Source organism: Chiloscyllium punctatum, chromosome 6 (assembly GCF_047496795.1).
Source record: "Chiloscyllium punctatum isolate Juve2018m chromosome 6, sChiPun1.3, whole genome shotgun sequence".
NCBI lineage: Eukaryota > Metazoa > Chordata > Chondrichthyes > Orectolobiformes > Hemiscylliidae > Chiloscyllium > Chiloscyllium punctatum.
The window spans coordinates 92,217,876-92,233,499 of NC_092744.1; positions in this window are offsets into that span (position 1 = coordinate 92,217,876).

A 15,624-nucleotide genomic window follows, 5' to 3' on the forward strand; every position below is an offset into this window, starting at 1 on the left:
AAAATGTAGTTGAGACTTGGATGAGATAAAGTTTGGCAGAATTTTAGAAAGGCTAAAATAAAACAAAATTGCAGATGCTGGAAACTGAATCAAAAATGAAACTGATGGAGAATCTCAGCAGGTCTAGCAGCATCTGTGGAGGGAAAGCAGAGTTAACGTTTTTGAGTCCTGTGATCTATTGAGCTTCTCCAGCAATTTCTGCTTCAATTAGAAAGGCTGATTGTCATTGAGTGTTGGTAACTGATAACAACTGAATTGGAGACACCTGAGGAAACAGAGAATAACATTGAAGCTGCAGTGGTAATATCCACAACAACCTAATCCTATTCAAATACAGACATGGAATCAGAGACTGGAGAATCACAACATTTAAAATACTTCTGTTCAAAATTGTCTGGATAAATCCAGCAACCACATTCATCTTGGTGGTGGGAAAGTTTCTAATGAACTGTAATCTCAGCATCAAGCAACAATACTGGGAGATCATATGGACTAACTTTACATGCTGAATAAAAAATATAATGTGTAACCTGTTTGCCTAAAACATCTGATGAAGGCTTATAATTCTGAATCTTCACTTTTCTTGGGTATTTAAGCCGGTTTAGAAACATAGAAAATAGGAGCAGGACGAGGCCATGCAATCCTTCGAGCCTGCTCTGCCATTCATCATGATCATGGCTGATTGTCCAACTCAATAGCCTAATCATGCTTTCTCCCCATAACATTCGACCCCATTTGCCCCAAGTGCTGTATCAAACTGCCTCTTTAATTGTAGTTGAAAGTGCTTGCTGGAAGTGTCTTAATTTGTCCTTGCGTTCAATTGAAGCTGTGAAACAAACATGGAGTCCAAACTCTGTCCAAATTCTGAGCAAGTTGACAATTTAGGTTCTCGAAAAAATAAATAAGTGTCAAAAAGTAAGTTTGATCCAATGTACGACCATGTTATGCGTCAGCATGTGTTCAGACTCTTTCTGAACCTGTGCCAACCTTCAAAGGTTAGGTCGATAGGATGTTGCTTGATTGGAACAACATTTCCTCAATCAATATTATGTGTAGTGAAATTAGTAATTCCCAGTTTCTTCCCACATATCTCCCCATGTGATTATACCAACTATTTCAGTCATTTCGATTTTCATCTGGAAGGTAACTCAGCAGTTTATCCCAGTTTTCCAGAACTTCCTCATTGTTCAATTTAATTTGAGAAATGTCTAATTCACAATCATCTTGATTAGCTTTTGAACAAAATGCATCTCTTCATGCCACAGAATGGTCACAGAAATAGGTGGAGGAGGAAGCCATTCAGCCCCTTCAGCATGTGCTGCTGTTCAAAATGATGATGGCTGATTATCCAACTCAGTACCCTGATCCATCATTCTTTGATCCCTTCAGTCCAAAAAAAAACTATTATGTTTTGGACTAAATCAATTTTTATGACAGTGAATTCCAAAGAGTCACCACTGTCAGGGTGAATAAAAGTTTCCTCATCTCAGTCCAAAATGGCCGGGACATTATCCTTAGACCGTGAGACCTGGTTCTGAACTCCCAGCCGTGGAGAACATCCTTCTTGGTTATCTAATTCCGGACATAAACACTGGCTTGTGATGCATCTTGTGATCTTAGCCTGGGTCATGTATGGGGAGAGTTGTTCTCTGTATTGCCACACTTTTACAGTGCAAGTTAACCTCTTGCTGATTGCAAGCTGGAAGCAAGATCTCCATTTGTTGCTAAAAAAGAGATAGGACTGAGTGCTCACTGCCCATATTCAAAAGGGAAGAATGACCTGCTGAGGAGAGATATTAGAGAACTTTATGTAGCTTTAACGGTGGACACTGATAGAAATTACTGACTCCCGTATAACACGCAGGGAATCAGCAAAGGTGACCCAAAGTGCTGATTCCTAATTACACATTGCAATTTCCAAATGACAGCAGCCCATTGGTTGATGAAGTATTCCTTTTTTAAAATTAAAATGTTCAGCGATGTATGACACACCTCCGGAGTAGGTGGGACAGGAATCCAAGTCTACTAAATTTAATCTAGGAATTTAAGCCTACTGACCTAGGGTAGGGAGACGATCATTCTCTCATCAGAGGTCTTTTTTGCATCTCATACAGAATTGATGTAATCGCCCTTAATTGCTTCATTAATCCCTGGGGATGTAAATAATAAGCTACTTGTCAGAGTATTGTATGCTGTTCAGGTCTCACTAAGTATAATGCTGATCGTTGAGTCGGAAGATTGAGGGTTTAAGATCTACCTTCGGGGTTAGAATACACTAATTGATACTGCCACGGTAATGCAGTCCTGAGATAATCCTACACATCAGACGTGTATGAGGCATTAAACCAAAGCAACTCTGTCCTCTAAAGGTACGCTTATTTTAAATTAAAGTGAGATTACATCTGGTGTCCTGGCCAATATTTATTGCTCAAACCCGATGAGCAGATGATCTCGTCATCATCTCCTTCCTGCTTTTCTCACGGTACACAAATTAGATATCACATTTCTGACATGTGACTACATGATCAAAAGTACTTCGGTTGTTGTTGTATAGAACATCTCTGATTGAAAATTGGCTTTGTCAGAAGCTGCATGTATTATTACTCAACGTTGCTGTTCAATTTTCACTCTCTTGACTCTTTGTTGTAAGAAAGCACTACTTTCCAACTTCCACCAAAGGAGAATGAGACAAAGCTTAGTGCTGTATTATTTTACTTTATACTAACATCTGGATCAAACTGAAATACCATTCAATGCAAATATAAAACGAACTGAACCAGTTTTACAGGATTAAAGCAATCTTTATTTTTCATCACAGGAGTATATTGAAATATTTCAATAATTCTCATTGTGTCAAGTACAAGCAAACAGTGGAGTCTGTTGCAATCTATTTTATCTTGTCTAATGAATAGGCTGAAGAAAAGCATTGCAGGCTCTTTAAATTCGAAAATGACGAAAGGAGTACAGTGTGGAACAGTGACTAACAGCAGGAAAATTATTCTCCAGATTAGAATAGATGTGTAGTGGAATATACTACAATGATAGAAGGGGAGGAGCTAAAGTGGGATACTGTCACCTGAATGTTTTATAAGCTTGTTAATGTCGGGTCAGTCAGGATCTTATTGAATGGTGGAACAGGCTCGAAGCGCCAAATGACATATTCTCATTTACTGTTCATACTTCGAAAAAATTGTGTTAGTTACTCGAGAGGAGGTATTAAAGACATTTTAAACTGTTACATGGGCACATGCTGATATTTCTGTCTATGTTTCACTGGGTTTGATAGAATGTAGTTGACAGTGGCCCCAGGGGTTCTGCACTTGTTTCAGAGACCTGAAAAGAGATGTTTAGGATACTCTGAGGTGGCATTAAGATGTTATATAAATGCGCAACTTTTCTACTCTGCTAGGGTAGAGAGGGTTTTGCTCTCTATCAAACCTGTGCATCATTTGACTTCAATCTGCTTTTCTTTGTTGCATTATTGCATGGAGTTTATTCTCTTAAGTCAATAGCCTAGGCTTTGCCCAACGTTTAAGGGGTTCTTACTGACACTGGTGAGTTTCTGCATCTCATGAGGTAGATTGATTTCAGTCAGTAATGGACAATATAGCAGATCAAATATAATGTTGCTAATTGTTATTACATCTTTTAACAGGGATAACTATGTGCTGTTCTATGAACCTCAGGATTTAAAAGCCTTTTCAGTGGAGCCACTGCTGATTTACCCAACGAGCAACACTGGCAAACTCACTGGTACTGAAACCTCTATAATCTGGGACAATGATGAAATAGAAACTGACTGGAACCACAACTTATCAAGAAATCTAGGGATCAGCGAGAGGCTGGGGCCGAAGATCAGAATACAGATGCACTGCAAACCCAGTCACTCACTGACACAGCTTTACGAGATGAATTATGATGTAGTTCTGCACTATTCGGTTCTGATCTCTGTGGTTTATTGAAAAAAATGATGTCTGCTAGAAGGCAACTACAAAGCTCTGTTGCGGTAATGTGACACAGAATCAAGTGAAATTTGGATTATCTCCTTATGGGGCTTCTTTCATCCTATCAAGTGGCAGCTGAATTTGGTGATCAGGTATCAGTTACTATCAAATTGGATGAAATCTTGATAGTAGTTCCTTTATTTGCATTTCCCTATTTTTGAGGTTTGCCCCATTTCTTCATTAAAGAGCCAATCGGTGTGAGATCTATTTAGTGCTGTCCATAGGATAGCCGTGCTCCTGCCACTGTGCAACTTCATATTGAAATCTGCCTTTAAAAACAATCTGAATCTATGATCAAATACTGGTGTGGGAACTGACCGGGGTTCAGAATAGAATGACTAATTCTTCAACTGCTGCAAACCAATATGGGCTAGATTTTCAAACTGTCATTATCACAAAGGTGCTTTTGGTGCCACATTCAGTATTCAGAATGACAATGAGGTTTTCTGTTAGTGCAGAATTTATCTCTATTACTTTAAATAATAGTGTGCTGTGTGTATGTGCATGTAGTTTGTTTCTATTTATTTCTGTTCCTCGATGGCTTTGAAATTGTTGCTGTATGGGATCAAAGGCAAAGTAATGTCTCCACAAGGACATTGTTGCTGGTTTTCCTTTGAGACCAGTGCAGAACTTTACCAGCTCATTGTAGGCCTGGTACATTATAGTTAAGTTTCATTTCTGCCAGCTGGTACAACATGGAAATTTGAGTATTGATGAAAAAAAAGTTTTTTTTAAATTTAAGTCTTTAGTATTGTACTTATCAGGACACTCTCAAGAATATCAATGGGAAGCGAGAAAGCATTTAATCTGTCTGGGTAATGAGTTCTGATTGGTAAAGGCGTGGAGAATGGACGAGGTGGTGGTTGACAGTTAACTGCCAATGCTTGCTGTGATTCGACTAAAGTTCTTGATGGCCATCTCTGCCTCATTTGGCATGACAATACCTTGACCACTCAGGCAACCTGCCAATTGAAAACATAACAAAGTTCAGCTGTCAACTGTCCGTCACCATCCAACCAGTCCATTGTTCCATTGTGGACATCTCGATCAATCATTGTACACTTTCCAAAGCATCACAATTCTTTTCTTGTTCAGTATAAAATGTTGTTTCTCTTTATGTCAAAATATTTCTGTATTTGCAAACAGCAGTTTGAATAAAGGAACCTTTTTCTTAATGTAATATCCAACATCCTGCTGATATAATGAAAATGGTATCTAGTTTTAGAATTTGAAATGATTTAACCCCCTGACAAGTCCACTTTGTTCATGCAGATTGTCTTTGAATATTGTATCATTCTGGCTGTTGAAAGACAGCTTTGGAAAGCTGTTTACTTTGGTCAATTTCTATTTAATGAATTGCTGAAACGGTGGAAAATGCATTCTATTACATTTACAAAACTAAGATATTTTGTGAAATTAGGAGATGTGCACAGTGCAAATAAAAATTCCATTTGCTGCTGGCCTGGAAAAGACTGGTAAATTTAAACTTGTGCTTATAGAGAAAGGACTAGATCTTAACTGGCTCTTTATCATCTAATGTATTGAGTTTAAACTTATGTCTCTCTCTAAATTCTTCAAGGCCTTGATCCACGCTGTCTCTTGTACTCCTTATATACACACTCTGTTCTTTGGTTCTCTGATTGCTTTATATCTTTTTGTCCATGAGTATGGTCAAGCCTACGTAATTAGCTGTACTTTACTGGTAAACTTGCTCAGATGCCCTCTGGTACTCATTCTCTCTTTGAAAGATTGCTTAAAAACCAGATTCATGTTTTTGGTCATTAGTCCTAACTCTTCTGATACATGCCAATAAACTTCTCCTGTTTGGCATTTGGTGTATCCTTTTCCAGTTTGCAAGGTCGAACTCGAAAGAATATAGGGTTAAAGATAGGATTCTTGGCAGTGTGGAGGAACAGAGGGATTTGGGTGTGCAGTACATGGATCCCTGAAAGTTGCCACCCAAATAGATAGGGTTGTTAAGAAAGCATTTGGTGTTTTGTGTTTAATTAACAGGGGGATCGGGTTTGAGAACCGTACGGTTTTGCTACAGCTCTCCAAGTCCCTGGTGAGACCACACTCGGAATATTGTGTCCAGTTCTGTTCGCCCTACTGTAAAAAAAATGTAGAGGCTTTGGAGAGCATGCAAAGAACCTTTACCAGGATGCTGCCTGGAATGGAGGGTTTGCCTTATGAAGAAAGGTTGAATAAGCTCAGATGTTTCTCTCTGGAGAGAAGGAGGAAGAGAGGAGACCTGATTGAGGTATATAAGGTAATGAAAAGAATAGATAAAATCAGTAGCTAGACACTTTTCCCCATGGCAGGATTGACTGGTATGATGGGTCATATTTTTAAGATATTAGGAGAAAGGTATAGAGGAGACGTCAGACGTCGGTTCTTTACGTAGAGAGTTGTGAATGCATCGAATGCATTGCCAGTGGTGGTGGTGGAAGCAGAGTCATTAGAAACTTTTAAGCGACTGCTGGACATGCACATGGATAGCAGTGAGTTGAGGGGTGTGTAGGTTGTTATTATATTTTACATTAGGATTAAACCTTGGCACACCATCGTGGGCTGAGGGCCTGTTCTGTGCTGTACCTTTCTATATACTATGTTAAAGCATCTCATAAATGTGAGTATTTAATGTCGACTTTGGCAGATTTAATTGATTCTAATTGGAATGTATCTGGCAAAGCTTTAGCAAAACTGAATCAGCAACAGCTTCAAACTGTGCACACATCCATCACATAACATTGCTGCTCCATATTAACTTTTCAAATGCAGTGCTCCATTCCAAATAGCGGACCACCCGTTCCCATTCACAGAAATTTGTTTCTGATTAATGGAAGTGGTTGTTTCTGTACTTCTGCCATTTTATTGAACTCATCTCAAGTTACACTTTGGAATTTAACAGTCAGGACAAGACTGTTTGTGTTAAGCTTTATCAATTTTGACCAGTTTGTCAGCTCTTCATGTTCTTGAATATTGGAATGGGACTGGGTTCTATCAGCTCTCTAGGGACAGGCAGAAAAATAATGACATGATAATAATAAGGGAAGAAAGGAGTTTCAGTGGCTCTCATATTTCCACCTCCGTAGCATGTTATTGATCCCAAATTATGGAAAGGATGGCCACTCAGGTGGTCAATGTAGAGTCTGTTCCCGCAAATGCTGGCAGTTTGTTAGCAGTAGGTGGGTCCTCCATTGTGTGGGAGACCTCCTCCTGCATGCTAGAGATACGCCTGCAGGATGTCCCTCCAAATGAAGTACCTTATGGCTCACAACAGGTTATCACATCTTCATACTGGAACAGTCTCTTGTCCATGGTGGCAATCATTACGTGAACTGGAAATCAGAGTAAGTGAGTGAACGAAGCCGTGAGGGCGAGAGTGTTCACAACATTCCCAGGACCAGGTTGGCAGGTCCTACTGAGACCATTAATAAGTCATTGGCGCATGGACAATGGGTTACTTCTACTTCTAGTAAGAGTACTGTGATTACTGCTGTTTCAATGCTATCAAGCAAATTGTGAAGTGCAGCCATGTGATAAAATCATTTAAATTCAGTGCTGAACACTTGAGACTTTTTTGTGAGAAACTTCATAATTTTTCTAGATGTTCTTAACACACTTTTTGTTTCATACAATGGTGATTTTCTACAAAGGTTTACAGAGGAAAAACAGACCATTTGGCATGATCAGTCCATGTCAGTGCTTATGTTCCACTCAAGATGTTTCACATCTTTCCTCATCTAAATCTCCCATTGAAATTCTCTATTCCCATTCTTCCAAGTGCTCGCCTAGGTTCCTTGAAATACATCTAAAGTATTGATTTCAACTATTCCGACTGCTCACATATTCTCCATTCTCATTATTTTTTCAGTGAAGAGGTTTCTTCTGAATTTCCTTTTGGACTTCTTGAGGTACCGTCTTATATTGACAGCCTCTAGTTATATTCTACCCCATAGTGAAATGTTTTCTCTGTACCTTCTCCTTTCAAATCCTTTCATAATTTTAGAAATGGGCTGAAAATGTGTTGCTGGAAAAGCGCACCAGGTCAGGCAGCATTCAAGGAACAGGAGAATCGACGTTTCAGGCATAAGCTCTTCTTCAGAAATGAGGAAAGTGTGTCCAGCAGTCTAAGATAAAAGGTAGGGACAAGGGACCTGGGGGAGGGGCGTTGGAAATGCGCTAGGTGGAGGGAGGTCATGGTGAGGGTGATAGGCCGGAGTGGGGTTGGGGTGGAGAGGTCAGGAAGAAGATTGTAGGTTAGGAAGCCGGTGCTGAGTTCAAGGGATTTGATTGAGGCAAGGTGGGGGGGGAGGGGAAATGAGGAAACTAGAGAAATCTGAGTTCATCCCTTGTGGTTGGAGGGTTCCCAGCCGAAAGATGAGGCTCTCTTCCTCCAACCGTCGTGTTGCCATGGTCTGGCGATGGATGAGTCCAAGGACCTGCATGACCTTGGTGGAGTGGGAGGGGAAGTTGAAGTGTTGAGCAATGGGGTGGTTGGGTTAGTTGGTCTGGGAGTCCCAGAGGTGTTCTCTGAAATGTTCCACAAGTTGGCGCCTGTCTCCCCAATATAGAGGAGGCCACATCGGGTGCAGCAGATCCAATGTGTGGAAGTGCAGGTGAATTTGTGGCGGATATGGAAGTGTCCCTTGGTGCCTTGGAGGGAAGTAAGGGGGGAGGTGTGGGCGCAAGTTTTGCATTTCTTGCGGTTGCAGGGGGAGGTGCCGGGAGTGGAGGTTTGGTTGGTGGGGGGTGTGTACCTGACGAGGGAGTCACGGAGAGAGTGGTCTTTTCAGAACGCTGATAGGTGAGGGAAGGGAAATATATCCCCGGTGGTGGGGTCCGTTTGGAGGTGGCGGAAATGACGGCGGATGACACGCTGAACATGGATGTTCGTGGGGTGTTAGGTGAGGACCAGTGGGGTTTGTCCTGGTGGTGGTTGGAGTGGCGGGGCTCAAGGGCAGAGGAGCGGGAAGTGGAAGAGATGCGGTGGAGGTAACTGTCAGCCTTCTTTTCAAGAGAGAAGTGAACAGCACAACAATTCTTCCTTAATGTACACAGCCAGAAAATTGTGTATCATTCTTATAAATCTTCTCTTCAGTCTCTCTCATACATTCTATAATATGTCATCTCGAACTACAGGCAATATTCTTAATTGAACCCAACCAAATTTTTATAGTCACCCTACTTTCAAATCTATCCATTTAGAGATTAAACTTAGAGCTTTGTCTGCATTTTTATGGCCTTTGGGACCTGTGGTGAAATTGTTAGTGACTTATGTAATTGTCTGAAATCCCTTTGTTTGTCTCCCTCACTTAGACGTGCATCTTTGAATAAATGACCTGTACATTATTCCTACCAAGATGTAACACCTTACGTTTATCTGTGTGAATCCTCATTTGCTAATTATTTGAACATACTGGAAATTAATTAATGATCGCTTACAACTTCTTGTACTCCTCAGAATTGGCTACATTTCAGCATTCTTTTCCAATTTGGTGTCATTCAATTGCTAATTTTTTGTCGTAATTAGATACAATATTTAATTTGCTGTTTTACTTTATTTCGCTTTGAATTTTTAGAGGTGCGGTAATCCACACGTTAACTATAACAACTAAATGTAGAATGATAAATAGATGAAAATTATTACACACACGGGACTAATTAATAGACTCTATTAATTGCAAGGTCAAAACAGGGAATTATTTTTTACATGAATGATATGGTGAGATTATCTGTAGTGCAATACCTTTTTGTCCATTATTTTGTTACAGTTTATTTCCCCAGGTCTTTCTGTGCTACCGGTATGAAATTGAAAAGGCACCCATCCTCCATTTTAAACTAAATGATAATAAAAAAAACAGCACTTATATAAAATGCAACATGATTTTTGAAGCCATCCCTCTAGGCTAATACATATTCACGGCTATGTAGAATTATATAGGGAGAGGCTGAATAAGCTTGGGCTGATTTCCCTGGGGCGTTGGAGGCTGAGGCGTGACTTTATAAAGGTTTATAAAATCATCAGAGGCATGGATACGGTGAATAGAGAAGGTCTTTTCCCTGGGGTGGGTGGAGTCTCGTCTGAACCTATACTCGTGAGTATTGGTTTAGAGTGAGGGGGAAAGAAGTTGAAAGAACCTAAGGAATAACTTTTTCATGCAGAGGATGGTGTGTATGGAATGAACAGCCAGAGGAAGCGTGGAGGCTCGTACGATTTCAACATTTAAAAGGCATCTGAGTGTGTATACGAAAAGGAAGGGTTTAGAGCGATATGGGTCAAGTACTGGCAAATGGGACTAGATCAGTTTAGGATATCTGGTCAGCATGGACAAGTGAGACTGAAAGATCTGTTTCCAAGTTGTTCATCTCTATGACTCTATGATCTACCCCTTTGCTCTTAATGTATTAGTCGAATCTCTTTGGATTATCTTTAACATTATCTCCAAAGGTTATCTCATTTTCCTTTCTTGCCCTCCTCATTTCCCTCTTTAGAGGTCCCTGCACCTCTTGTACTCTTCGAGATTCACTTGATCTCATTTATCTATATCTAATATATGATTCTTTCTTAATCTGAACCAGAATCTCAATATCTTTATTCCTCCAGGGTTCCCTCCTCTTACCAGCCTTACCTTCACCCTAACAGAAACATCACGCCTCTGAACTCTCGTTATCTCACTTCTGAAAGCCTCACTCTTGCCGGCCGTCCCTTTAGCTGCAAACAGTCTACTCCCATCAACACTTGAAAGTTTTTGTCTCATACTATCAACATTTCCCCAGTCCAATTAAGAACTTTAACTTAAATATAATGCCAATCCCTTGCATAGATATTTTACAACTAATCGAATTATGAGCCCTGGCCCGAAACTGTTCGCCTACTAACCATTCAGTCACTTTCCCTGCCTTCTTTCACAAGAGTAGGTCTGGTTTTCTCCTTCTGTGGTAGTTACATCTGCATATTAATGAAGAAAAATTTCGTTAGCACTTAACAAATGCCTCACCATCCAAGCTCTTAAGACAATGGCTGCCCCACTTCATTTTTGGAAGGTTAAAATTTGCTGTTATTACAAACCTATTATTCTTACGTTTTCAATGATACCACTCAACATATTTGCTACTCAATTTCACTCTGACTACTGGGGGGACTATTACAATTGCACCAAAGTAATAATTTCTTATTTCTTTTCTTATTTCTGAGTTCCATCCACATAGCTTCAATGGACCATCCCTCAGAAATTCCTTGTGTTAGAACAGCACTTATATTTCACCAGAAGAAAATTTGACTCCAATGTCCTTCTAGCTCTTCCTACTTCTGCCGTATCTTTGATGGTGGGAGGGGATTTGAACATAAATTATTCAATTTACTGGTGATGGTTGGTAGCTCAAAATAAAGATACTATGGGTGACTTGGTATTGGGAAATAAAATGTGCATTGTGTGGAAGGAAAATTCTGGATATAAACAATAATTTTAAAAAACGAACCCCATTCTGTTTGCTCAGACCTTGCCTACACCGCTGTACCTCCAGAGTATTTTCCTTTTATTTCGATGAGTTCAAGTTAATCGCACCCGCTGTTTTGAACTTGTTAACCATTTGTTAACGGGTGTTTGCCGTTTCAGAATGTAGGTTGCCTTATTGTGTACGTTCTCAGAGTTCAGTGTTTAGAGTCCTTGTTGGGTCAACCTGTGCGTTGGTCTATAATGCAAAATTTCAGAAGAATATTAAAAGCAATTTAAAATGAAATGTTAGGATATTGGAAGAAAAGCAAAGTGCTTCAAAGCTGACAGACGGCTTGTGGGATAGGACACAGGAAGCATCAGGGTTTACAGAACTTCTGATCTCTGCCTTTCCTGATTGAAATCAACCTGTGATTTATAATTTTTGAGGATTGTTATTCATTGATATCGGTGTGTCAGATAGATCACAGTCTCAGGGAGGTGTGATGTACTTCTTTGTATAGTGATGAACTAAGGGGAACATACAATAGTAAGGATGTAAACACAAAGGGGTGAAGGAGCAGAGGATACTCCGTGTGTATGTACACAAATCCGGGAATGCAACATGACACATGGACAGAAGAGCAAATAAACCCTACTTCATCAATAACACTGTAGAGACCAAACACAAAGCATACGTTAAACTGAAATAAAACAGTCTCTTGTCTCACCTCGAATATTGCATCTAGTTATGAGATTGGGTGTGTGAGTGATTCACAACACTGTTCCCCGGATGATACACCTCACCAACTCTGAAAAGTGAGAATGTTCTCCTCTGCTGATAGTTTCCAGACTCTTTGAACAGTTGCTATGATTGATTCTCAATTCCATCTTGCGTCATATAGATCTCAATGGCTGAATATTTCAAGTACTCATGAGCTCTGCCTTGCATGATCAACAACGACTTTGATTTATTATTTTTGAGAGTTGCTGTTCAGTAATATCCCTCTATCAGATAGATCTCAGTCTCATTCCCTGGGATTTGACAAGGGTGGTGTGTCAAATAGATCCCAGGAATTGTTCTCCATGAGTTTTATGTGTGAGAAAAACTCCAGTTCTGAGAATCCACCCTTGGATTGTGCACGTGTTGTGTCTGAATACCTGACTGACTGCTGACATTTTTGGCTGATGAATGTTTCGTTGGGCGCTTTAGGTGGTGGTTTATGCATTACGGACCCAGGCTGTCCCTACATTAGGAGTACTTTTAGTTTAGACAGTGTAGAGTTAACTTTCAAACTCATTTGCCTGCCTTTTACAAGCTCCTCATTTGTATCATTACGTGACCCGAGGCCGTGACCCTTGGTGCATAAGTGGAAATGTTCTGGAATCATTCTGGAGTGTTCCATCAGGCATATCGTGTGAAAGATGTATTTACATTAGTGGGCTGCATGGTAGCGCAGCATTAAAACAAATGACTGAATGAAACACAACCAAACAGAACAAGTGAAAGTATTTGGCTGGGAAAGGAGTAGGATGTGGGAAAATGTATTATTACTGACTGGCCTTGAAGAAAGAATTAAGCAAACTCAAGGTTAGTGCATATTCATTCGAGATTTATTAACCATTTCTGAAAGCATTTTTCTCCAAAAAGTTGATGTAGAAGCTCACAGAAGTGAATATAATGGCTGGATGCCACATTGAGACGAGAACACACGCGCTGTGAGCTGGGAATTTTCTGTACATCAGTAACAGAAAATAGAAAGGGAATACAAAGGCTCATCAGAAAGGGTAGGCAACCATTCTGAGTAAGGAACAAATAAAAACAAAACAAATCGGCTTCAAACAACTGGGAAGCTACAAATTCTTCCAACCACAACCATCTCAAAGATATCAAGGTAAAAACGAAAATCCATCAATAATTGTTTTAGTTACACGCTGATAAACAAGTAATCTCACTGTTAGAATCAGCAACAGGACAGATTGTAGATTGGGAATTCAGAGACCTTGATAAGCTGATCAGGAAAATCAAAGGGGTCCACAACTCATTCACTTAACCTTGAAAAGAGAAATAAAGAAATAACGCAGATATTTCTGATCAGGGACTTTCAGATTTAATGTTTATTCAATGGCACACTTAGAGATTTCACAAAACATATTGGGCTGCTTGGCGTGAGAAAGATGTGATCATTCTCACCTTCACCAGAGTGACGGCAGCGCTGTAGAAAATACTCAGGAAGAACAAGGTGATGAAATTGGAAGCAGTGGTCCAGATGATGCTGTTATCATCCTCATAGTTTGCAATCCAAGTACAATCTACTGAATGTATGAATATAAAGCCGAGAGAACATATTTAGATTGTTTATTGATTCAGATCGATCTATCTGCATCCAAGTCATGGAATTAGAGACGATTACATCTTCATAATGCAGTCAGGTATTTCTCAAATGTGACTGTTATCTGTATCTATCAGTGCATTATTGACTCTCAGCAAGAGATTACAAATATTAACTGCACATATTCTTTCTTCATTGTCCATGTCGGAACTTTTTAAATTATTTTTTTTCTTTTAATCTATTATTTAAGGTTATTAGTATTTGAGGAATGCTGATTGCGAATGATTATTTTAATTAAATCATTATATTTTAAATATAGACTGTGACTGCAGTTTAGTTGAAAATTGTGGCCATCACTGAATAAAAGTTCAAATGTGGTTCTCATCTTTATGTATCGGTGACCAATTGTTTGGCAAATCATAAATATAAGTGTCATCACAGTCAGAATATAGTTTCACATTTTTGTTTGTAGGATCTGTATATTTAGGAATAAGTTTTTGAGCATTTGTCCCTTAATTTATTTGATCTACACTTGGTGTGTTTGGTTTTCCTTTAATGTTTGTGCATGTGGTTATGAGAGTCTCTTACTTCACTGTTGCCCATCTTGGCGTCTGTGTGTGAATAAACATATTCCTGTTCCTTTACTGCTGGAGTGCTCATGTGCTTGTGTTCCAAAATTTTGGTCTTTTCACATTGTGTAAGTTTCATCATTCTAATATGCCACTTCGTTGCTGCCGATGCTTATCTTGTAATGTCTTTGTGAGTGTTCACTTTTCATTAGTACTGTCTAAAATGTGTGCTTGTGTGTCTATTTCAGATTCTTCCTAAACTAGGTTATTTTCATGTTTATGCTTAATAAATGTTAGGATGCAATGTCATGTTTTGATGGATGTTTATATTTATATGATGATGTTTGCTTGTGTCAATCTTTCCCAAACCATCTCCTGATAAGCTTCTTTGTGTTATTGTGTGTGGATGCTTGCTGATGCTTGTGCCCATTATCCTTATCTAATAAACGCCCCTCTATTTGTTGATCTATGCACTTGTGTATCTGCATGTGAGACTCTGAATTTCTGTGCACGTGTGACATTGTACACATGCTGATCAATGTGGTTTAAAAATAACTAATTATGCTGCCTCTGTCATCGTATGTTTGTGATTCTGAAAATGGGAAAATAATGATATTAATGTTTATCTCTGTGCACTTACGTGCCTGTGTGAGTCGACATGTAGGAGGACATTTTTTGGAATTTGTATCAGTGTGTTCATGCGTGTATGTCTTTACGCATTGTGCTGTATGAATGTATCTGTATTCATGCCCATTTGTATGTTACCGTGTGTCTATGTTTCTCATGATTATGTGTGAGTACCCCTGTTCATTTGTGCAAATGATTTTCTTTCAGTGTATGCGAGTTTTTGGAAGAGCTTAGGTGAGTGTTCAAGTACCACTTGAATGTGTGGCTCTGTGTGAGTATGCGTGTGTGACGTTTTATCTATATGCACATTTGAGTGTGCACGTAAATATGTGTCTTTATGTCAGAGCCTGTATATGTGTCATTACGTGTGTATTTGTGATCATCTCTGTATCTGTTCTTATACCAGACGCAATTTTTGTTATTCTAATTTATTGTTTTAACTTCAATGGATTGCTCATAATTAGATTTGACCTTGGTGTTGTAGGAAACATTTCCCATCGTCGTGGATCGACAAGTGTTTTATGTGGAACTCTTCTGTTGCAGTGATATAACTTCTGTCTCTGAGAGAAAAGGCGTGAGTTCAAATCCCCAATGCCCCAGAGAAAACATTTCTGAATATGTTTATTAGAAAATGTCTACTTGTGTTCTGTAT